A 25,743-nucleotide genomic window follows, 5' to 3' on the forward strand; every position below is an offset into this window, starting at 1 on the left:
CTAAAAAATACATATATAAAAAATAAAACTTTAAAAAAATCAATCATTCAGTATTTCGTGCCTAATAAATTATTAGGTGTATAAGAAAAGGTATATTCAGTTTATGGCCCAAAAAATAATAAATCAAAGCCCCCGAATGTCCCAAAATCAAAACTAAAACAATTAACTAAACATTCGAAAAACATTAGCAAATGTCTGTCGAGAATTCCATAAAAATCAGCCATCAAAATTCATACAGAGAACAAACACCACACGCTTTTGGGCCATAAATTTGCCGCCCCAAAGGAATCCAAATTTATTGCCAATTTTCGTAGGGCAGGAAGTCAACAGCAACAACAACAACAAACCCCCCAAAGAATTGCTAACCGAAAAACCGAGAACATTTCCAAGATGTCACATAAATTGGGAGCACACGAACGAAAAAATAAATTATTTTGGCTTTGTTTTTGCAAACATTTTTCTATGTAAAGCAGTCACGACATTTGGAAGAGTTCCAAAATGGGACTAAAAATAGAGTCGAACGACTCTAATTACCTGACAGAATGGGCTAGAGAGAGAGACGGAGAGAGAGGGAGAGAGAAAGAGAAGTTTGATAAAGATAAATGACAAACGGAAAGAACAAAGATGCTCCGTGAAAAGAAGAGTACGAAAAAGTACTGCCTCTCTCTGGGCAGAAGACTCTAAAAGTATCTGTCTCTCTCTCTCTCTCTCTAGTATCTCCGCTTCTCTCACAGGAAAGACGACCCCAAAAGTGCAATTAATCAGCGGATGACCCAGAAAACTTCTCACTGTTCTTTACTTTACGGATAATGCCACAGCAGCATCCTCTTATGGCCTCTCTTCTCTCATAGAATCTATCTCTTGTTGCAGCCTCCAACCCAGAGAATAGCTCCATCTCGCTCTCCGCTGGAATTGATGCCGTCGACGTGCTGTGACCAAATGCATTGAGAATTAGCGCTGGACAGGCTGGTCGTCTGTGGCGCTGTGGAAATGAGGGACAAACCGCTTTGAAGTCCGAGACTCCGACTGCGACTCTGCCACAGAAAAATGTGTGAAGTCGAGAGAGCCGCCCCCCACCCCCCTCTCTGCTTGGAGTCACAGTTAAAGCCCCGACATGGCCTATTGAGTAACACATATAACACCATCAGACAGACAGACAGCCAGACAGCCAGAAGGAGGCTTTAAGTTGAGAGCAGGAGGAGGAGGCGCAAAGGGGGGGGCTCCGTTTTTCTTTTGAGCTCAAACACGGTTGACATAATCACGTCCGAGTGTCACGTTCAACTTCTCTCAATGCGATATCTCTTGCCTCTCAGCGAGAAGAGCCAAAGGGGGAGGCAGAGGGGAAGATATGATGATGGTCGTCTCGGTTTTGGTCTTTTGTTGGCATCACGTTCTTTGGCCAGCGAGAGAGACAGAGAGAACAAGTTTTTGTTTTTGTTTTTTGTTGTTTTTGTTGTTTTTGTTGTTTTTTTGTGGTCTCATTAGAAACATGTTACATGGAAAAACTGATTATGAAATAGCCTGGCAAGAGACTTTAACTGTGTTTTTCTTTTTCTATAATTATTTTCAATGAAATTAGGAAAAAATGTGTGAAAAATGCCAGGGAAAGAGACGCCAGATGGAGCTTAAGAAAAGCGAGTTCCCCCTGAGAGCTCCCCTGACATTTCGCCCCCAAAAGAACACAAAGCTCTCCAATAAATCTCCCAGAGTTCTGGCTGAATCACTGAACGCCAATTAATACCACTAGAACCCCAGAATGTTATCAGCCATCGGCTCCCCCCCTTTCAGAGAGAGAGAGAGAGAGATCACTGTGTGACCTGTGACCGCCTTAGAATCTCTCGAAGCAAATCTCCAACGGGTGGCCTCCACTCCCACTCCCACTCCCGTCATCAGACAATCCCTTGTGGCAATGGAAAACCTTGGAAAACGCCACTAGAACTGCCGCAATGAGAGCAATTAAGATTCGTTTCACGACTCGCCGAAACGAAAATCGTTTTTCCGAATCGCAAATCGCGAAAAATTGTCCAATTAATTGCATAAATAATTATAGACTGCAAGACTCCGATGATGACACATGAAGGCGAGTCTTTAGGCTCTAATTAAGCCACAGAAAAAGATACTTTCAGAGGCACATGGCTACAGGGGACACAAAGCTGGAGGAAAGCCAGTGTCCAGCGACCAGCGGCCACCTGGCTGTGGATTTTCCTTCCATTTCGGTGACCCCCAGTGAACTGTCAAATATTGTTGGCCTTTTGGCTGTGGAAAAGGCATTTCCTTTTTGTTTTGTGACCATTTTTGGAGGGGCAAGGGGGAAGGGGTTTGGGTGGAAATCAATCATGGAAATATGTCTTGGATCGGATTTGTGGCAGCAACCAGCACAACATGCAACATGAGGCCTCGGCAGCGGCCTCGGCTTCAGCTCCAAATGGATGTTGGATGTTGTCTATCGAACAAATGGCAATTTGTTGTTGATTTTTCCTCAATAATTTAAAATATTTGATTTACTTTCGCCTCGTGCCGCATTTGACATGTTTTATTGGATGCGATTTATATATGGGATTGAGAGCTGGACTAAGAGTCGGATTTGGATTTCGATTGAGTGTGGCAGCGGCAGAGTAGGAGTTTGATTCGGTTGAGTGTGGCAGAGTGATGGGGCTGGGGCTCTGTCCCTGTGTTCCAGTTTGGTTTTTGTGGGTACCCCTTCTGCCCTCCCACCACTCCCTGAAGTTCGCTGAACCTGTTAACCCATATCCCACACACACACAAGAGTACATCGGGCATCGAAAATTTGACACCACTCGAGTGGAGTGGAGTGAAGATTGTTGTGGTCAAAAACTATCCGATTACCAAAAATAAAAAAAACTTGTCTCTCATTAACACATTTTTGTGCTTTTTTTTCTGTTTTGTTGGCTTCATGACCATCTTCTGAAGTGCAATTAAGATCTGGGGCTCTGCCGTGTGGGCCATAAACAAATCCAAGCCAAAACAGACGGACACCCAGACACACACACAGACAAGGTCATGAATATAGTCTGCGGGTGGGGCGGGGGAAGGGGGGGCTCAATTACGAGCCAAGAGGATCGTTCCGTTGCCCCCAAGGCCCCTGTCTGCTGGTGCATTGCCACACCTCTACCTCTACCTCTCTGTGGTGCCAAAGGGTCTCGGTCTCGGTCTCCACACCTCTCTGTGCTCTCTGTGCTCTCTGGCTGGGGGTCATTCCGTGTTTGGGGCTACTGCAGGCGTCCGTCCGTCCGTCCATCCATCCAATGACCAAATGAAATGTTCATTACGCGACTTTCATTTGGCAGCCGACGAGACGACGACGACGACGTCTGCTTTTCTTCGATTGCTTGGGTTTTATGCCGGCGGCAATTAAAATGAGATTATTACCAGGCGGAAAACGGTAACGAAATCAGTTACCGCTAAAACCCCAGGAAAGCCCCGAAAAACCCAAAGCAAAGACCAATCCTTAACGACTTGTTAATTGTGTAATAAATAGAAAGCTGAAAGCAGTAATGGAACCTCAACCTCAACCCCAACCCCAGCCCCAGCCAGAAAATGATATGGGAGAGGGCTATATGGCTTTATATGGCTATAATCGTATGGCTGTACATATGTGTGTGTGTGTGTGTGTGTTAGGGGTTTATGGAGGGTCATAAGTGCAGTTTAATGCTGAGAAAAAGGGTTGAAAGAGGTCTCAAGAAAATAAAAAGCCTGTACAAACGAGTCTGAGAGGGTTGCAAAAGGCTATTTAAAGAGCCCTTAAATCATCTAATATTGAAGAAATGCTCTCTGGGCTTAGAGGGGAGAATATTCTGGATCCTCTATTAAAAGATCATAGAAGTTAATGGCAGATGTTATTATACTCTACACCATTTCTTTTGGAAAGAATTTGTTTCCCAAGAGAGAGCCCCTGAATCGCCTAGACAACAATGAATGCATTTTCTGGATGTTCCTTCTTCAATCTGTAGTTTTTCGATAAATTTTTTTCCTTTCTCAGAGATCTCTCAGAGGTATTTACACCCTTCCAAAGTTGAAACTTCTTCCACATCTCCATGAGGAATTATTCCCCTTAAAACTCTGAAGATATATATGATTCGACAGACGATGAGGCGCTTGTCAATCTGTTGATAATCCTAGCGGAACTTCGAGATATCTAAGCCCCCTCTGCTTCCATCCTACCCCCAAAAATATCTCCCCTTCATACTCCACTCTTACCATCCATCGTTCCAGCCATCCTTCCGCCATCCGCCTTTCCTCTCGAAACCACTGGATCCGAGATCCTCTATTAAGCACTCGGAAAAGCCCCTTTTGGGCACACAAACAGCAATTCGAAAATGACATTTAACCATATTGAGTGGCCATAAAAGACAAATCCCAGCCATAATTACCCGCGGCAGGCAGCTGCCTCCAAAAGATCACCGACTGGAGATAAACCGACAAACAATACTCTGGCGCTGGAGCTGGCACTGGACTCCGGACTCCGGACTCTGGAGCTCGCACTGGACTCTGGTGTAATGCCCCATCCCTAGGGGCCACACACACGGATGAGAAAAGGAAACAAATTAAAAGTTTAACAAATGAAAAATTGGCAAACAAATGTTTCTGTTGGCATTGCAAAAAGGAGTTTTATTTTCGGGGATTTGCTTTGTTTTCCAGGGGAAATTGATGGGGAGGAGCTGTGTATGGGATGTCCTCGGGGCTAAAGCCCACAAAAACGAAAACAGAGGAGAAACGAAACGAAAAGCCTTTTGAAGATCCGCCACAGACGGACAGAGAGCCTCCACTTTCACTATCTAAGAGAGATGGGGCGGCAGACATATGGGTTTCGGGGTATCGCATCGCATCCGATCGAAGAGGCTTTTTCCCGCCATTACGACACCTCAATTTGCGATGGGGTCTGATGCCCAGAAGCTATGAAAGCACGGAGAGGCAGGGGCAGCGGCAGGGGCAGAGTCACGGGGCAACCTCCTCCCGAAGCGGCGGCACAGCTCCTCCCCAATGGGACCTTCCCCCTTTTTTGTGTGCTGCTGTTGTTGTTGTTTTTGTAATACTCATTAAGCCACAAACAAGTTCATAACTCCTGGGAGAGGTGGAGGGTCAGCCCCCACCCCACCATCCAGCCCACCATCAACATCCATCCAGCCCACAGTACTTCCGAAAAGTAAACGAACCAGAGCCGTGATCACAAAATGATGATGATGTTTGGACATGTGAGAAAGAGGCAGCGGCAGCGGCAGCACCTGTAGATCGTAGCACGATCATGGCCCGGATCGATGGGCTAAAAGGCTAAAAATTGATTTTTAAAAGCATGGCATGGCCGTGGCATGTCCGTGGCATGGCCCTGGCTTGGCCCTGGCTCGGCTTGGAAGGAGCAAAGTGGAGAAAAGTGGAGACGGGAACATCCCATCCCATCCCATCCGATCCGATCATCGTCTGCTGGAAAAGGGTGTAGACCGTTCGATCGACCGCAAAGTAAAAGTTCAGCTCGGGGTCTCCCCAGCGATGACGTTTTATGGTCAGAAAAACACTTTCCTTCGGTTCCCTGATGATCAATCGATCGCTTCAGATGATGATTATCTCTCGCCTCACCGCGTGCAACGTGGAACGAGGAACGTGGAACGTGATTTGCTACCACAGAGGCATGAACATCTATTGTCGTCGTCGTTGTTGTCGCTGTCGTCGTCTGTGGTTTTGACCTTTGGCGACATTATTTAACCGCACAAACCATAAACCAAACGAAGAGTAATAATAATTTAACAAACGGGCGTCGATCAGGGATCACCATAATCGTTCGATCGTTGAAGTTCAATAGCATTTGGAAGGAGGGGAAAGCGAAGACCCTGTGGGAAAATCACTAGAAGAATGATCTAAATCGGATCTCATCCCAGCCCCCGATTCCTGTAGCAAAACTTTCTCCATAGATCCTTCCCTCTTCCCCCACAGCATCCCTCTTAATTTGTCAACGCTTTTGGTGGAGTGAAAGTCGTCGCATAGATCTTCCTTAGAGATCCCCCATAAGCCCCGAACTTATTCAAAATTCAATTGAATTTGCACGCAATAAACACGACGCCTTCAGATTCACACATCAACACCTCCAGCTCCACCTCCACCTCCACTGATCCTCCACTGAGCCTCCTCCTCCTCCTTCTGCTGCCTCATGGACTCCATTTCCAAGTTCATAAAACTCTGTGCCACACACTCTTGCTGTGGCTGTGGCTGTGGCTGCGGCTCTGGCTGTGTGGAAATAAAGCCAATATTTATGAGCAGGCGGCATTCGGCAATTGGGAAAAACTTTATTAGCAATTTGCCAATTTGAATAAAATGAAACCAAACGACGAGACAGAGCCCCAGCCACAGCCAGACTTCAGGGAGCAGCCAGCACTGCTCTGCTCTGCTCTGTGTTGCAAGTATCTGCGGCTCGAGAGGAAGGAGAGGCAGAGTTGGAGGTGGAAACACACCTTCCTTCCATGTGTGGCACGTCTGTGGCTTGATTGAATGTCTTGTTGTTGTGTGTGTGGGGGGAAGTAGTAGCAAGTTGCACAGGCAATCAGTGCTGCACCTTGTGGCACTTGTGGCATTAAACTTCAACGGAATGAATCATCCCGCTTCAATGTGCCTGTTCTTTGATGATTTTTTGACAGCCAAATGTGACCAGGCGACCCTCAAAAGGCGATGAATCATGGCTACAGTGTGACCGTTTTAAGGATCAGTATTTGGTGGGCCATATTTTTTGCTGAATTTACAGCAAAACTCCTTCCAACTCCGTTTTAAATAACAAATTGATTAATCAGAGCTGCAGTGTGCCCGTTCTTTGGCTATTTTTAGCACATTTTAGCCGACGAAACGTGACCAGATCTCAAAAAGAAAGAATTTATGGGGCTTTTCTGTATGAAAAGTGTGACCGTTCTTTTCATTGATCTTTCGGTTTGTTTTTCAATCAGAATTTGCAATAAAAACTGCCTCCTTCCTCCTGTTTATATTAGAAAGTCCGGCCATCTGCCACTTGTTGCTGGATCTCAGGTTTTTCCCTCTTTGGCATATCTTTGGCTTTCATGTGGCTTTGACTTTATGATAATGGGGGCCCGTTCGGTTGCCATTGTCACGTAAGGATCCTAACAAATATGAGGGTTAGCCGGCGAAGACCCTGACAGCAGCACCAGCAGCAGCGGCAGCGGCAGCGGCAGCACCAGAGTTCAGGGAGATGAGCGACCCCACTCCTCCGGAGTGGCACCAGGTGCGAAGAAATGCAAATGTGGGGAAGACACTCTTCGGTGGGTAAGGTGCCAAAAGTCGTGATGTGACTCAATCCGTTGACTCTTTGGACCCGAGGAAAACAGAAAAAGAGGAAACCCAAGACCCAAAAAACCAAAGCCTGGAAAGCCCGGCAGATAGAAAGAGAGGAGAAAAACCTTTTGGCATATCAAACATAGCAAATCGCCAAGAGACAAAATCTCTTTGACAGCCTTCAACTAAAAGGAAAAACTACACAAAAACTACTACTACACAGAGACACAGAGACAAGAGACAGAAGACAGAAACTGATGCAACAAAAACATTGTAGCACTGCCGGAAGAGAGTCCACAGGAAAAGCAGAAAACCAAGAGAGAGAGAGAGACCAGGCCAGACCAGGCCAGAGATAGAGGCAGGGGCTGGGGCAGGGGCAGAGGCAGGGAAAAAGTTCAAGCATTAACAAAAGTTCGAATTGTTTCCAATATCGAAATGCACTTTTTGCCTTTGACAGACAGCAAATGCAGCAACACAGCAACAGAGCCAAAGCAAATGCAACCCAAGAGATACACAATCTGACAGCAGTCCAAAGACTGCTCCGATGGACAGACAGACAGACAGACGGACGGACAGATGGAGCCAAACGAAAGTGAGGCACTCAAAGAGCGAGAGGGGAGAGGGGAGAGGGAGACCATTTTGATCTTTGTTTATGCTTCTTGGCATTTCTCAGATCCATTCCGGAGTGAAGAGAGATCCATTCTGCAGCTGAAACGAACAGAATGCTGAGGGACTGGGGAGTGGGGGAGAGGAGAGCCCTCTGCTTTGGCAACCAAATCGGGGGATCAATGATGATCATTAAAGGGACTTGGAGACCCAAGGCAATCATTTGCATGCCGCACAGACGACTGTGGGTCGTAGTTTCCCCAGCAAATGGCTACAGATACTACTTCTATCTGATAACCGATACGGTAACAGATCCGCCAATTGTTCAGTTCCGAGAGGTACACGTAGATCCCTCCATTAAGCACTAGGCAACCCGTAGACTGAGAGCTTTAGTTGGTTGTAAGACATTCGAGAATTTGACACATGAAGATACAACAAATCCAAAAAGAGTTTACCCCAAACCCCCAGCCAAAGGCAGGACCACTTGAGCCCTTCCTGCTGTGCCCTCCAGATCTCCACTGTTTCTTGTCTTCATTTGGCTGTGATTTTGGGGTAACACTCGTCCGTCGTTTGATTCTTTTTAACACTCTTTTACGTCGGGCTTTTGTGGGCTGGCAGTCTCTGTAAAGAAATAACCCTGGCTCCAGTCTGCATATATCTTTGATGCTCATATCTTACCCATCTCTCGGAGACGCTTTTGCTCCATGATCTCCAATTTGACCACCACCGAGAACATGTAGTCGATTAGTGGCAGAGCCACAATCAGTTGCGGTATGGCTTTCCAGTGAATAGGCATTTTCCAGAGATTTTTTACTAAACAAATCTATATGCTACTTCCTTCTACTTTCCTATTCTATTACTATTTTGAATCTTTACGCACGAGCTACTGATTTGGAACTGTTTCGAAGACAGTTTTCAATCAAATTTCATATTTCTTGGTCTTTTGTCTTTCCTTCATCTATGCACGTAATGCAGCAGCGCCCCTCGGCTTACGTTTCTGTGTTGGGCTGAGCTTCGTTTTGATGTCTCCAGGGCGTGTTTTAGCCATGGCTACTCCTTTCCCTCCGATTACCCAACACTCGATCGATATTACATACGAGACCTCCATAAAAACCCCCAAAAGTAAATGACAACAATTAAAGCACAAAACACAAAAAAAGTATCAGCAGGAGAAAGCGAATAAAGGAGTGAATGAATCAACGAATCAGCGAATGAGCCAACGAATGTTAATTATGAAATGAAAATTTCAACAAATTCCCAAGAGGGAGCGAGAGGGAGAGGGAGAGAGAAAGAGAGGAAGAAGTAATCCTTAATCTCGGTTCCATCATCATTTTCGACCGAAAAATTGGCAATTGGCAAATGTCTCAGCGTATTTCATACGAGTATTTCTCTCGTTTCGTTTCGTTTCGTTTCGTTTATTTCTTTTTAAATTGCGATGAAAAATTAAAATTTGCACGCAATGTCCAAAACGTTCGAGTGGAAAATTAATGAGAGGAGTTATGAGGAGGCAGCGACACCCCACCCCACCCCCCCGTCGATGGGAGAGCTGCTACCATTGGAGCTCCTTTTACAGTTGCAGAAATGAAGGCGAAAATATTGTTGATAGTTTTCGTACATGAGAAATGGCAGGCTCCTTAATTGCGGAAACAAATCAAACCAAACACCAAAGGAAAACTCAAGAAAAAGAAGGAAAAACCATCAATTTTTTGGTTGCGCAACATCTGAGCCGAGCATCGGCTATGGCCAGAGATCTGTCCGTCTGTCCGTCTTTGATTCTTACCTGAAAAGAGAGGAGCGGAAAGGAAAGCAAAAGAAAGTGAATTAGTGACACAGTTTTCAATGGGAAGGCAGGAGAGGAGAGGGAGGCCCTAATTTATGGCTGCACTACGCCAAAGCCCCACCAATCGCCAAGGGATTTCCTCTATAAATATATAATTTATGACTAAATAGGGGACTCCTCCCCCCCCCTCACACACTCTTCTCTCTCTGACAAAACAAATGATTTGTTTGGCTTACTCCAGTTTCGGAACTGGAGATGACCCCCACCCCCACACCCCCACAGAATTGACAGCTCCCCCGAAAGTCCCATCCCAGACGTTCCAGGAAGGGGCGGGGGCGGGGGGAGGCGCAGTTTGTTATGCTAATTGAAAAGCGAACCAAGAAAAGCTTTTCCACTCGAGTATGGGAAATTTATGTACGACTCCGACTCCGATTCCGATTCCGACTCCACTGAGGCGTACAGAGAAAAACTTTTCACCCAATTTTCTGGCTCGTGACATTCGCGTGGGCGGAGCCCCTGAACGGTGCGAGGGGGAGGGGGAGGGGGAGGAGGAGGCGTTGCAAGTAGAGGGTGTGCGATGCGGTGGTGGTGGTGGTGGGGGAGGGGGAATAGGGGTACGGACAGACAGACGCGACTTGGGCACGCGACGAATTTCGATTTTTTTGTTGTTTTTCGTGTGGCCTGCGGTTTTTTTTGTTGCCAGCTCGTGGTGGCCCAATTTTCGTGTGGAGTATGGAATGCATTTGCCCAGATTGTCGATAGAAAGTTCCATACAGAAATAATGTGACTCTGGAAGCCAATAAAAATCGAAAAAACTATGCCCCACATTTCCTGCCACACAACAGAAAATCGATAAGATAAAGAGTTTTCCAGTGGGAGTTGCGGGGGTCCTAATGGCAGGCATAAATCATCGGAGTTGGGGCACAGATTGGGGGCACATGAAAGGTCTGGTCGGGTCTGTCACTCGATTGGAAATTGGACTCACTTTCGGGCACTCGATTGAACCCCTAGCCGAGGATCTTGCACCGCCCCAGACGCCCCAGACACCCCAGACAGGCCCTCTGTGAGCGCTGGAGAAGCTGATCTGTTGGGCGCCCAAAACACCTGCTGCTTTTCCCATAGGTCCCGGTGTGAGTCCCCCACTCCCTGGCACGTTTTTGAATGGCATTTTGTTTTCGCTCTGATGCGCTCCATTGCCGTCGCGCACAAAGCAAACTCCTTGAAAATGTTACGAATTTATTGTTACACCAGCAGCAGTCAGCAGCAGCAGAGACACAAGAAACACAGACGACTTGAGTGAGACATTCCCTCATGGCGGAGAGACATACAACCTCGTACTCTCGTCTGCTCGTCGTATGCATAACAGTGCGCGAAAAAACTGACAAGACGACGGGGTGTGGGGTGTGGGGGGAAATGCAAATTGTTTATGTAAGCTGCAGAGGAAGCTCCCGCGCCGCAGCAGCGCCAAGGCCGCAAAGAGGAAATAGATGGTGGATGGAGAGAGACATCCCATCCTATACCATCCCATCCCAGCCCGCATTGGGTGGCATTCACATGGCAGATGATCATTCATGCATGAGGCATGGCCGGGGGAGAGGTCTTTGACCCGCGGATTCACACAAATGATAAGAAACACTCGTACTTCGAGTGAATAGTGATTTCCGAAGGACACCGCCCGCACAGCTCTCCCCAGAAGTGGGTTCGCGGGGGTCAAAAGAGAGGTGCAAGTCCCTCGAACTAATTGTCAGCAAATTCGGAAACCAATTTCATGGCCTGTCAATCATTGCAAAGAGAGAGAGAGAGAAGAAGGGCAGAGGCAGAGGCAGAGGCAGAGACAGCGGCCCTCTGCTGATTTATGCGACAGCAATGGAAAATTGTTTTTCCCCCCGGGGCCCCCCCCCGATCGGTGTTCGGTTCGTGGCTTTTCCACGACAGGGTCAGGGGTTAGCATAATATTTTTCTGATTGCATTTCAATTTCTTTCTTCATATTGGCCATAAATCTTGGCGGCAAGTGGCAAGCAAATTAAAAGTCATAAATTATTGCCACGATTCGCTGCAATTCCCATTGCCATTCCCATTCCCCTTCCCCATTTGCAATTGCAACTTTCAATGTGCAACTGTGCAACATGTTGCACGCCACACCACGCCACGCCACTCCGCGCCACTCCACTCCCAAGCGGCTCTTCTGGCGCTGCAAATATATTCAATCTTTTCCTTTCTGGCCACTTTAATTACGCCAATCCGTAAATAGAGTCAAAGTTGAAGCCCCAAAAAGAGGCCTGACAGCGGCCAAGGGGGCGACAGTCGACCAGGTGCCCCAGTGGGTGGTTAACGATTTTTTAATTGAAATTACTCGACTCTGCATCCCCGATGCAGACTCTCCTTTCGAGGAATCCCATGACTTTTCAAAAGTTTGCATTTAAGGATTGTCGCAAAGTGGAACCAAGAGGAATTTCGAGTGTATTTAGGGCTTCGAAAAGGTATTCCCGCTATTTGAACTACTTGAACACTATCCACCTCTTTAGGGTGCACCCTTTAACCCTCAACCCTCGATGGATTCCAATGAAACTTTGGTATATCTTTATTTCTACCATCATCTAGACAATCACAACTTTTAAAGTGAATGCAATGAATATATCTTGAGTTACAACATCTTTAACAAAAGTTGAACCATAAAATGTACATTTATAATCTTTTATAGGGAATATACTCCAATTTCCACATTTATTAATGGTTCCTACTGAAATCCACACTATCAGAACCCATGCAAGATTTGTACAACCCTTAACCCTCGATGGATTCCAATGAAACTTTAGTATATCTATAATTCTACCATCATCTGGACAGTCACAACTTTTTAAGTGAATGCAATGAATAGATCTTGAGCTATGACGGTCTTAAGGAAATGTATAACTATTAAATGTTGTACATTTATTATGTTTTATAGAGAATATTCTCTAGCTCAAACATTTCTTGATGATTGCTACTGAAATTCACATTATCAGAACCCATGGAAGATTCGTATAACCCTTAACCCTCGATGGATTTCTATGAAACTTTGGTAAATCTCCAATCCAACTATTATCTAAGCCACTACAACGTTTCATGCCAACGTAATGAATAGAACTTGAGTTATAAAGTCCTCAAGAGTGAGAACTCTCCAAGAGGCCATACATTTATTACCTTGCCACTCAAAGTTGAGCCCACTAACGAATTAGGAAGTACAACAGATCTCCCTCCTACCGCCTGCTCCTCCCACAAAATCCCAAACACATGTCAGGCCCCATTGAAACAAAATCATTTGCTCACGACGCCAAAAGAAAATATATGTGGGCTGAACTTCTGGTTATCTGGTTCTCCGGTTCCACGGTTCCCCAGTTCCCTGGTTCTTTGTTGTTTTTTATGTTTACGAGTGCTGTCTGTGTTCGTGTTCAACGACATGAGGCTTAATTATTTTTTAAATGATTTCCCAACATTTCTGTTGGTTCAACATCATCCCACAGGCCTCCAATAGGGTCTCTCTCCAGGGAACGGGAACGAGCACACATGTGCTTCCAAAACCCAGACCTAGACCATAACCACAACCATAACCAAGCCTTCCTTCCACTTCAATCTATTGTTTGGGGTTTGACACCCACGTATATCATTTCCGTATGAAAGAGGCATTGGAAATGCGTTTTTCCCCCAGAGCTAGAGCTGGAGCTGGAGCTGGAGCTGTCGAAGACACAAATTAATCTTTCTTTCCCGACTCCTCCTTGTCTTTCCAAAGTGATAACAGGCATAATAAAGTTTTCAACACTCAAAATGGTATAGCGGATAGAGGGGGGGGAGCAGACCCAGCAGATCTGCCCACAGATACTCGCACAACATGCAACATTTTGAGGCTGGAAGAAGCTCCTCCAATACGAGTACCAATACCAGTACCAATACCAATTCCATTCCATGACGTTGTCATTTGTGGGGATTGCGTGACGATTGCGCATTTTTCGAGCTCGGAATGGGTATTGGGTCTTGAATTGATGGGTTTTGATGGGTTTATAATGTTGCTGGAAAAACGTTTGGGCTTTCCGCCTTAATAGAAACATATACGTATGTATATACGGGGGAAATGGCAAGGCCCCAAAGAGAAATCTTCGTTTAATTCAAGATATTTGTGGTCTTGCATAAGGGGTTCCGTTCCTCCTAACAAGACCAGACCTCACCTCTGACGATCCTATGACGATCCTATGACGATCCTATGACGATCCTCTCCCCAATTACAAATTATTATTATAAATTTAAATGCAAAGCCGCTCCCCGTCAATCAATTTTTATATGCGCCTTCAACTTGAGACAAAAAGACAGAAAAACCCCCCAAAAAAAAAAAGAAAAAGAGTCGAGGATGAGGCAAGGCCTCGCCTTTCAAGAGCATCGCGATAAAAAATGCCAATAGATGTTCGGTTTTGGATAAGACCCAAGGGAAAGGGGGTAGGGGGGGCTTTTGGCTTTAGTTTGGGAGAAAGTCGGGGAATAGAACAAAAGGAAGTTGAAGCCTGGGCTGGAGACAAGATGGAACGATGGATGTACGCCCACAATCTGCAGACAGAGACGAACGGGCGGTGTGGGGGGCTTCTCCAGTTTCCACCCACTCCATGTCTAGACTTTCCCCCCACATTATTTGCCAAGCTTTCTTCCTTTTTTCTCTCTATTAATAAATACACTTTTAATTATGAAATTTTTGTTGTATTCAATTAAAAGAAAACCGGAAAAAATCAAGGAAATTAATTATGGTACGAATTTCAATTACCGAAAAAACACAATTGGTGGATGGGGGGACAGAGGGGAGGGGGCAGCAGGTGGTGGTTTGGCTTCAGAGCCAAAGTCTAGGCTTTGTGGCATAGTTTTTTGTGCTCACTTGACAGGATAGCAATTTTGGCCCCCTCTCTCAACAAATCTCTCGGCTTTCCACGCCTCCAAATCGCCTCCAATTGTTGGCGCGTGAAAATTTTATTGCAATCTGGTCTCGCGCACAATGACAGACTCCACACCAGCGCCAGCCCAGGGAGACCCCTCGAAGCGGAAGCAATTGTCTCCCCTCCGAAAAGAGAGATTGCCAATCATCGGACGTATCTCCGCGCTCTTCGATCGCCTCCTCCTCCTCCTCCTCCTCCCAGGCATTTCCTAGAGTTCAGTTCATTATGGACGAAAATTACCCCCCAAAAGCCTCGAAGACGAGGCCGGAGGCTCGAAGCTCAAGACTCAAGACTCGTTAGGCTCGTGCACTCTACTGTTTCTCTCTCTCGTGCCAATTCCAGTAGCCGGACACTAATTTACACTCTGATTGAACGGACGGACATTAATTCACGCCTCTGGATGGATGGCCTGGCCTAATGCCAGCCTCCTCTCAACAGAGAACATTTCAACATCCAATCCGATCCGATCCGATCTGGTTCTTCTGGCTATCGCTGTAATCAACTCAAATGCTGGTTTTGGGTCTAAGATCTCTCTCTCCCTCCCTCTCTCTCTCCAACGTTTGCAATGGAATTCCAGTGGCTGGCACCGCCTTCACGCCGCCTCGGGGCCAAATGTCAGGGAGGAACAGAGGCCAACAATTTGCAGGGTCTCCCCTCTGGCTAGAAGCACCTGCTCCTGTGCGTGGTGTTCCTTAAGAGACCTTCCTCGAGCACCTTTCTTTCCCCCTTAAAGGCCTGAAACATATCCCCAAATCTTGGACTCTATTTTCAGTCTTTCTTCTATAGCCCCACTCCTCGTCTGGCTCCCCCTTTTATGCCCTACCCTTTTCCCTCTACCTCCTTCTCTGTTTGCCTTGCCCGCCTCTTTTTAGGTCCCCCCCCCCCCTTTACTCCTCTTCTTACTCCCTCTTTTTCCCCATTCTTTGTTTAAGTTGGAAGCGATTTTCCAAGCATAGTTTTCACACTCTGCACTAAATGAAAATGCTTTTCATTTTTGCATTTCCGCATGGCAGTATTTTACACATATATTTCAAGTGGGTGGCAGGGGCACGGGCTGTTGTTGCATGCAACAGATATTTGCGCGTGAAAAACGAAGGAAAAACTTCACTTGGCAGCTGATGGATTTCCGGGAGACGCTTTTCTTTGTATAGACGACGGCCACCCTCAATTATGCAAACGATTTTGGGGTGAGGGGAGGGGTAGAAGGAGGGGAAAATGAGGTGTAATATGGGGAGAGAAAGAGGGAAAGAGCGAGAGAGAGAAACGACCACCCGTCATCATTTTAGTTTGATTCGTTTCGCAGTTTTTGGGCTTCCTTTTGGGGCCACAGTCCATCCATGGACTCGAGAGGCAGTCAGGTCTCAGGTCTCTCGAGTCTCTCGCGTCTTAAGTCGCTTTGGATTTTGCATAATTAGATGGGGGCCCCGAACCTTGGGGGAGAGAGAGCGAGAGCGAGAGGCAGGTCTAAGGATTGGCCGAGGGTTGGCTCAGGTTCAGTGTCATTTGCATACGAAAAACCGCCACCGAAATTGATTGCAGAATTAGCCAAAGGCTTAAGACTTAAGGCCGAAATAGTGGGAATAGTGAAAGCCAATTGTCAGTGTCGTCTTCCATCAGGTGGAAGGGGGAGGTGGCGCTGTCGCTGGCGGCAGGGGAAGACCTCCAAAAGTGGGAGGTGTCGAAGACAGGGGTTAACCGAATTAATTTTCCACTCTCGAGAGTGGACTCTCGCAGAGATGACCCCAAGGGGATAAGAAAATACCCCCCCCCCTCCCTCCCAGCTCCCATAGCCCCCCCACAAAACAGTGTAAAACTCTGGCTTGTGGTTGTTGTTTTCTGTTTCTGGTTTTTGGCAATGCAGTGGCGGGGGGCTGGGGGCAGGGGCTGTGGCTGTGGTGGGGTTATCGCAGGCAAAACATCTTCCAAAAATGCAAAAGTAATGTTCATTCCTGGAGGTAGCCAGGGAGGGGGTGCGGGGGCAGAGGGGGGTACCCTGACTTTTCCTTAATAGCTTCCGTTGAACTTCCCATCGAAAAAAGCAAAAACAACAACAACAACAAAACTGATGGAAAAACCGCCAACGGCGAAGGTCACGAACGTCAAGTGCGTTTTCATGCAGGCGTGGCCCCAGCCCCTTCCACCACCCCCTGAAAGGAGGAGGAGGAGGAGGAGGAGGAGAGGGAAAGCCATGACTCTTTTTGGCCACCAAGGAGGTAATTAAGCGAAGAAAAACACACACACACAGTCACAGGCACATGGCCAAAACATTTGGTCAACAGCCAGCAGTCCGAAAGGCGGCAATGAACTTTTACCCCCGCCGAAAAAAAACGAGGGAAAAACGAAAAAGAAAATTATGGAAAAGCGCCTCATCAATGAATGGGGTGTTGCATCATCATCATCGTCGTCGTCGTCGTTAGAGGAGGGGCGGGGGCAGGGGAGTGCAGAGGGGGTGTGCAGGAGGAGTACCAAATTGCTTGTCACCCACCCACCCGCCATCGCCATCGCCATCCCGCCCCCACCCACAACTCTCTTCAGTTTCGACTTTAATTTCCAGAACAGCGGAAAAAACAATAGAAAAACCATAAAAGGAAATTGTTTTTGCGTGTGTGTTTGTGTGTTGGAAAAACTATGCGATTGCTGTAATTGCTGTTGTTGTTGTTGTTGGCAGTGGTGGTGGTGCAAACTGCAGGCAGGTGGCCAAAAGAGTGAGGGAGGGCGGGAGGGAGGGAGGGAGTACGTACCGCCAGAGAATCCGGGGAGAAATTCAACCAAATGGAACGAAAGAAAAAGTAGCAACGAGAAAGAGAGAGAGAGAGAGAGAGCACTGTGTTCTGAGTTCCGGCAACTGAATTTGAGGAATTGGAATGGAATGGAAATTGGAATGAGAAATGGGTATGCAGGAACAAGGGGGAATGGGCATGGGCAGGGGCAGGGGTATGCCTGGAATGGGTATGATAATGAGTGCTGTGCCGTGTGGCATGTGCTGTGTGTAATGTTTTGGGTACGAGATCTCCCTACCTCCGCTCTGCATATTATATGTATATTAGCGAAGACCCACAGAAGAGTTAGAGAGCTCCAGAAGAGGACTGGCGTGGTGGTGGGGGGGAGGGAGCTTCCCTCTTCTCAATTATCGGGTGGGTTTTTATAGGTCTCTCTATTAAATGATCTTCATGTTCACTTCTATCCTTCGATACCCGTTTCATTCCTTCCTTTTCCTACCATCATTATTGAGAAATATTCTCTAGTTTTTAGTTCGACTTCCACTTCCCTGCCCTCCTGTTCCCCCAGAGAGAGTGCATTGAACCATGTTCTATTTCCAGAGTTCCCCCGAAAAACCTGCAACCGTTCCCAATGATCTCATATTTCCAATGCTCTCAAGCCCACCCCTAGTTTTATCAGGCAGTATTCCATTATCAGCGCCACAAAGTAACAAAAAAAAGAAAGAACTTATCAAAAAATCAATACAAAATATATATAGCCATAAATCATATCTGTGGCCAGAGATATAGAATCGAATCAAATTAAGTGGCAATTTACAGATATTTTGCGTCGCACCGACAGGCGGCACAGGCGGCACCTGCTTTTGGTCACATAAGCCACAGCCGAGGGGATGTCTCATTATGGTCATGATATGTGGCGTGATAGACGATAGGATCGGATAGGAAATGGAGTTTCTGGGGCCTGATTGAGGGTTGCAAAGGCACTCGAGAGGTGGACACTTTTCCAAGCAGTTAAGTTTTCCCCGTTCCCCCCGGAACTTAATTGAAATTAAAGTTCAACCGAAAAAATACTAGAAATAATGCGACCGGAAACCGCAATAAAGTCGCAACTTTGGAGCGTAACGAGCGAGTGGAAATTTGGAATAGAGTCAACGATACGAGCGGATATTATCTAGCACTGGCTGCACTCATTAACCCAGTTTTCGGAGCTGTTCCCGGCACTGCCCTGCCCTGAAGCATGAAACTCTGTAATATCCTGTAATACGACGAGAGAGATGAAATCAAATCATTTGTTTCACTTGAAACGACTCCATAATGTGGCATATAATGTATCTGCTACAAAGCAAAACAGTGCTGTGACAGCTCGTTAATGGTTCGATATGTAGAACAGCTGCTGTTTCTCGGGGCAGACAGGGGAGACAGAGAGACAGATGGATGTGCCCCGGGGGTGCAATTTGAATGGAAAGCATAGGGGGAAACGAGTCAGGGCAACGATACGGAGGATGTGGCAGCGAAACAAGTGGGAATTAGGAGTAGAAAGAAGCCTGGTGCTCCACCTTCTGCCACTACTCTGACACATGGTATGAGATCATAATAAGAACCCTCTGTCGCTCCTTCCACGACTACTGTGTGTGTCAGTGATTCTGGACCCGTGCCTCCAACGACCATCATCTGCCGGTGGAGTGATCCCGTGAAGACCTCAAGACTGACGTACCTTTAGGGTCTCCCCATCCGTGGCGTTGCAAGTGACAATTAAAGCCTCAAAAACTTGACTTTTGAGCAAAAACTGGAACAATCTCTCTTCGCATCCGCTGGCTGCCAAGCTGCCGAGCTGCCACACGCTCTCTTGAAGTCTTGCCGCAATTTGCAAATGAAGTAGGGTCGTGGGTCGGGTGATCGCGGGGTCGGTGTCTTGTGGCAGAGACAAAAGAGGCAACGCTACTGTACTCTGTTTTTCTTTTCCTTTGCAACGGTGTAATTAAGTCTTGAGACCTCATCAGCCATTTACGGGGCTTTTGGTTTTTGGTTTTGCCACAAAAAAAAGAACACCAACGGATCGCGTTTTGTGGCCCTACCCTACCCTACCCCACCCTCCTCTACCTGCCTTCCTCCCTTTTTTTCTGTTCCTGTTCTTTGCATATGAAAAGCGGAACTTTTGCGGCCCCAAAAGTTGGTTCTTGCCTCAGAATTGGCTCTTTTTTATGGCCATAATGGCCATGCGGCCCATTGTTTTGTCTAATTAGATTTTTTTTGAAAGGCCTGCAACGGCCGCCCCGGCCGATCTGTGGCACGCAAATCGAGTTACAGTTATGACAGATCTTTCGCCTTTGTTGCTGCCACACGATCCGGAATATATCTCTTGTTTCTTGTCCGTCCGTCCTTTCTGTCTGGAGGGGAATGGCACTGGCATGGCTTTGTCGGCAAAAATACTCCAACTGCAGCCCCGACTGCAGCCCCAAACTCCAAATCGAAGCTCATTTGGGCCGCTGGAAAAATCACATAATGCTCGTACAATTTTTGGCCAACTTTTTGGTATCGATAGCCCGTTTAAAAGCCGCCGCAGCCAGCCAGCCAGCCGCTCGATGGAAAAACAAAATTGTTTCCATGGAATTTTTCCTGTGCGCATTTTGCTGCGGTTTCTGTTGCCACAAACAAAAGGCTTGGCCGCGGCACGGTTCGGGCCCGTCTTGGCCAAAAAACAATTAGAGTGTGGCACAATACTCACAAATATTGGGGGTATTTCTGTGTTGGACTTTTGCTTACCTGCAAAGAGAGAAAACAAAGAGAAAGAATTTTATTAGTTTTGGTTTTGGTTTTTCTGGCCCTTTCCCTCCCCCCCTCCCCCATAAGCCCGCAGACCCCATTAGACGGGGCCAAAGTTTGGATCCACTTTTGACAGAATTTTAAGTGAAGTTTTTACGATGTCAAAGGCTGTTTAACTGCCGCTAGTTTTATACTAATTTAATTAGGGCAGAAGACAGACAAATTAAAGCCCGGTTCGCCGAGTCCAGAGGCCAATAAAAAGCAAATTTGATGGGCCGCAGAGAGGCACTCAGAGAGGGAGAGCACAACGCCCACAAATTGAGTCGAATTTCGGGCTGGCCGAAGATCGTTTGAGCATCGGAGATGATTCACGGTCGAGGGTTTGAGGAGCGCCATCTCAAGCCACGAACCTCAAGGGCCATATCTTTTCTCTGTTTAAGGGAACTAATCACAGAGCAGGTTCTCTATTTTTGGGGCTTAAAAGGTTTTCCTTCCATGGAGGGAATCTCAGAGGAGAGGCTATACAAAAAGGTCACCAAGGAGCTCCTGAAACATCTCGAAACTCTCCTGTCTTTGGTTCACAGAGAACTATCGAAGATAAAAGATATGTAGATAGAAATTTAAGGTATACTTTTGCATGAATAATAGATTCCATTTAACATCCTGTAATTCACCAGATACAAAACTCTTTGAGAAGCGATCCATGAGGCTCTCCTCGTTTTAACCCATAAATATCTACATTTTTTGGATCTACAGCCTCTAGGGCTATGGGCCCTTGATCTCCCTGGTTGGGAAAGCCCTCCAGAAATGCTCTCTAAACTCTTTCCCCTCCGGCCCTTGATGTCAGGCACATCAGAGGAGGCCCATTAAAGCCCGTTTTATGGACCATCCCCCAAAGATAACAAGTTTGTGGATTCATTGCCACTTTTGATCTATGTCAAACAGCTGTGCCTCTGCGTTTTACTTTCGTTTTGATGAATTTCCATCTCCCCCCCGCCCCACCCCTTGGAAAACCATTTCATTTTGGCCATCAAAAGTGCCGCAGTAGCCGCACGTCGGGTCGGCCACTTTGATTGACGCTTTTATTGCTGGCTCCAAACGCCACATCTTGGGCTCTCTTGAATGCAGTTTTCCATCGAACACCGAGCATCGAACATGTTTGCATTATTAATAAATATTTTGTGGGGAAAGAGTAAATATTATCACACACTCGAGAGCGAAACAGAAAAGAGCCAAACGCCAAAGCGCGTCAGAGATCGAATATCAGCATCAAAAAATCGAAAAATTGCCAACAATTTGGAATGGAACGGACGGTAAAAGACTCCCCACGGACTGAAGCTTAGGCTTGCAGGTATCTGATGGATACAAATGCATCTGAGGGGTGTGGCCATCCACAACGGCGAGTGTTGGGGTTTTGTTTTCTTTGAAATATACAACTTTTATGAGCAATTAAAAGCCAAAGTCTGAAATCCATGAAGGGGGGAAGCCAGACAACTTGTTGTCCTCCCCCTCTCTCTCTGCCCCCCCACCCCCACCTTCTGCGGCTGCCAAGTCTCGCCTTCTCTGGTGTCTCTCTGTCTCAGGCTGGCATTTGATATCGATGATGTCTTTGTTTCATTTACAGACCCCCAAAGAAATTATGCAAAAACTTTGGCTCGCAGCAGGAGGCAGGAGGCAAGAGGCAGCAGCGGCATGCGGCATGCGGCAGAGCCCGAGGCGAGCGAAGGAGATCGCAGGCCGCAGATTTTTGTGGTTAACCGAAAACAAAACAAAAAACAAGCAAAAGAAACTTGTGACAGAAGTAGAAAATATCTTTATACGTGGATCATACAGCTATATACAACATGTGGCATGCAGCATGGTACAGTGTGGCCCATGAAGGTAAAGAAATTGCCAGTTATGGATCCTACGGCACAAGTCTGTCCATCCCCTCTCCCCCCTTCTGATAACTCGATAATGGTTTGGCCACTCGCTTTGATTGGGCCATAATTACGGGCCATAAGCCCACTTTTATGCGATAATTGCCACGGTTTTGATAAGCCACTTCCTTCGATGATTTATTGGAATAAATCCCCGAACAAAACAGAGTTTCCTTCAATTCGATAATCGACCCAATTTCCAAGACACTTTCAATAATAAATCTCTTTCACTCTGGGGCACCTCTGGGGCAGCCGATGTTATGAAACGCACTGCCCCTGCTATTCGAACGAAGGGAGTAGCTAAAAAGGGTATCAATTACCCCGAGAGTTAACCAGAGACCCAGAGACCAGATCAACCTTCAGGCGATTGTATATTTTTGTTTTCTTTATTTTTAATTTTTTTTGTATAAAAACATTCATCCTTCCCTCATGTATGATATGTTATCTCCCTCTCTGTTGTGACTTTCTGTTTCCCCCGAAAAAAAGTCGGTAAGGCGGCAGGGAAAACGAAAGTGTTTTTCATGCCAATTGGCGGCAAGTGCATCGCCACTGCCTCTGTGCCCCCCAATCGACTGCGTGATAAACCAATTAACAAGAGAGCGCGAGCGCGAGCCCGAGCCCAGCTCAAGCCCCCCACCTGCCCCCACTCCCTCCTCCCGAGAAACCCCCGAAAATACTAAAAAGTGAAATCTTTTCTTTTTTCTTTCTTTTCTTTCGCAGAGGTCAAAGCGTATGCCCCACACAACATCACTTCATATAAAAAACAAAAAGTTGACTCACAGAGCAGTTCATATGTGAAGGGGGGGAGGGGGGGCTGGAGGGGAGTTTGCTTTATGGCGCGACAGCAACAGCAGCAGCCATGGAGCAGCAGATCGTAAAGCCATTTGAATGGAGATTGTTTTGGCTCAAAGCTTGGCTAATGGCTGGAGGTTTTTGTTTGGCTTTTTCTGTGCTGATCTTTTGTTTGGACAGTGCTCCCCGGAGCACCCCCGGAGCCCCCCCGGAGCCCAAGTGTCACTCAAATGTCACTCAAATGGAAGTACTTCCATCTTCCGTGCTCTGGAAGGGCTGTTCGGTTCTGTTTCGGGAGGATTCGACGGCAGAGAACTTTCTTTTGTTGCCAAACCTTGGGGTGCTGCTGCATGACGCGCAACACGTGTGTGGCTGTATTGAGGCTTTCAAATCTTAAAAGTTTTCGAATGGTAAGACATTTAATTGACAGATAAACAAAAAGAAGGAGGAAAAAAAAGAAGAAAAAATTTCTGACTCATTCGAATACTTTAATTATCAGCTGTCCCACATTCTCTATATAAATATTCTCTATATATTATATTTGAAGTTCTTTGACTCCCCTTTTCCTCCGCCTCGTACTGAGATTTCCTCATAAGTTCTACAAATAATACAGAGATCTCCAATCAATCAACCAAAGGCGGAGACACCCCCAGAGACAGACAGACAGATAAACCATAAATTGAGTCGTTAAGTGCAAACAAAGTAGAGGCGTTGCTGATTAGATAAAATTATATGGCATTTAAGTGAGTTATTAAAAAGGCAGAAATATGTGTGTGGAAAGAGGCCTCGGAAAATGGGAAATTAATGCAGATAAAAAGCAATTGGAGAATGAAACTTATAATTAAAACAATCGAGAGGCTATCCACCTGTGGATGAGAGTTCTTTACTGCCGAAATAGATGTACCTCCTTAAGCAGCAGATCATTCCATCACAATTCTCATTAGAATCGAATGAAGCTTCATATTCATGGCTAACCGTTCTCCATCAGCACCTCTCCATCGGTACATCTCAATCTTTCGATCCTCAGTCTTCGAACTCAATCCTAAGCTCAATCCCAGGCTTCGCCTCTCGAAACTCTCGATCCAGTGATCGTGGCGATGTGATGTTTACCCATCCACAACTGCAGAGCACAATTCGCAATTAATTGAATTACTATACGACCACGAGACTAGGAGACTGCGGGACTGCGATTCTACAGCTATAGAGGCAACAGAAGATCCAATTCCAAGAACATGGAAACCATCGAAAGACAGACACACCATTCTATAAAAACGAAGGCTAAGGCACTAATCGAGGCAGGGAGGCACGGAGGCATGGAGGCACGGAGGCACAGAGGCAGGGAGCGGTGGCTTAAGTCTGTTCTTACTTCATTTTCCAAGTGGCTCGGGATTCGGTTTGGGTTTGGGTCTGAGTTTGGGGCATTGCGTGTTTCTGCTGCTCTAACGGAAATGTTTGTCTGTGCCACCAAGAATGATGTAACTCGAAGCTCGAGCTGAAAGGCTGGGCCAACAGGCAACAGCCAACAGCCAACAGTTATAGGAAGGAAGGAAGGGGCTTGGGCTTCAGCTTGGGCTTCGGCATGGGCTTGCCACACGTAATGGAGTTGGCGTCACTTTATTATTACAACATTTTCCATTTCGCCAAAGCTAAAATAATAATTCGCGCTTCATTTACCCCTCCTCCCCCCCCACAAGCAACAGCGGCAGCAGTCGTCCAATGAAGAAGCCATTGACCTTAGAAGATACACTCTATAGAGGAAGGAGGAAGGGGGATGGGGGATGGGGCATTCCCCAAGCGACTGTGCGGCGTCGCGTCGCGTCGCGTCGTTCAGCAATAAATCCAGAGCACACACAACACCGCGAAAGAAGAGAACTGACCGGCACTTTTGCCTTGGCCTGGACTCGGAGTCGGACTCGCAGTCGGACTTGGGGACTCTCTGAATGCGGAGTCCAACTTGCAATTGGAGTCTCTCCTCTGCACTCCATTCCTGAGGCAGGGAGGCGGCAGTCAGTGGGGGAGTGAGGCAGACAGGATCCGGAGGGAAGGGGGAATGGGGAGCAGAGCCCAAACCAGGAGCCACAGCTGCATTCAGCACGTTTCAGCTGTTTCTTTGGAATTGTCGTCGGACGTCGGTCGTCGGACGTCGTTGAGAACGCGTTTTGGCGTTCAACAGCAACAGTGCATGACGGACGGCGCCCCCCTCGAGCTTCACACTTGCCACAGAGGCAGGCAGCATTGCAACATGTTGCAGTGCAACAGCAGCAACAGCAGCAGCAGCAGCAGAGTTCTCAACATTTTTCGTGTGGCAATCGAAACTAGTTTTTCCTCGTTGGAGCTGCACTAATTAGAGCCACAGACACAGATCGCAGAGGAGGAGGCGGCAGGAGATGGAAATCGATTACAGAAATCGAATTTCAAAAAGTGCCAAAGGCAACATTAAGCCAAAACAAATCGATTAAACAATTAATCGATTCTTGATGAGCCAAAAGAGAGAGAGATAGAGAGAGAGGGAGAGAGAGACTTGAAGTAGATGTCAAAGCAGAGGCTTCAGACCATTAAGGAGGAGGCTTAAAGCTACCGAAAGATGCAAGACTTAAGCCACGAGTCTTGGTAATTGAGGTTAAGCGATAAACAATCGAAATCTGTAAGAGATTTATCGTACAAAAGATGATTAATGGCGAAGGAGCGCGAGGCTGAAGCTTGAACAAACAGATTAGAGGAGGAGGAGAAGAAAGAGAAGGCAGAGAAGACAGAATATCAAATACAAAGAGAAGAAATGATTAATTATCGATAAACTAGAACGATTAGAAAACGTTTCTGAAGGAATACCCAGCGGAAACCCCCCCACACAATACTCCCAAAGTTCTAGGGCCCCCCAGTCATTCCTTAGCCCCTTTTATGACCCCACACGTTCGATTATCAT

At 46.7% G+C, this 25,743-nt stretch overlaps 1 protein-coding gene and 1 long non-coding RNA gene across 7 annotated transcripts in view; both read right to left on the reverse strand.

Moving 5' to 3' along the window:
• Nucleotides 1-25,743, reverse strand: part of LOC108151110 (nuclear anchorage protein 1) — a 139,634-nt gene that overhangs the window by 38,728 nt on the left and 75,163 nt on the right. The window lies entirely within an intron of this gene.
• LOC117186330 lies at nucleotides 8,255-8,775 on the reverse strand. Its single transcript, XR_004471436.1, has 2 exons — nucleotides 8,572-8,775; nucleotides 8,255-8,514 (listed from the first exon to the last, which is right to left on the reverse strand). It is a non-coding gene; the product is annotated as an uncharacterized LOC117186330 (long non-coding RNA).

This window comes from Drosophila miranda, chromosome XR (genome assembly GCF_003369915.1).
Source record: "Drosophila miranda strain MSH22 chromosome XR, D.miranda_PacBio2.1, whole genome shotgun sequence".
NCBI lineage: Eukaryota > Metazoa > Arthropoda > Insecta > Diptera > Drosophilidae > Drosophila > Drosophila miranda.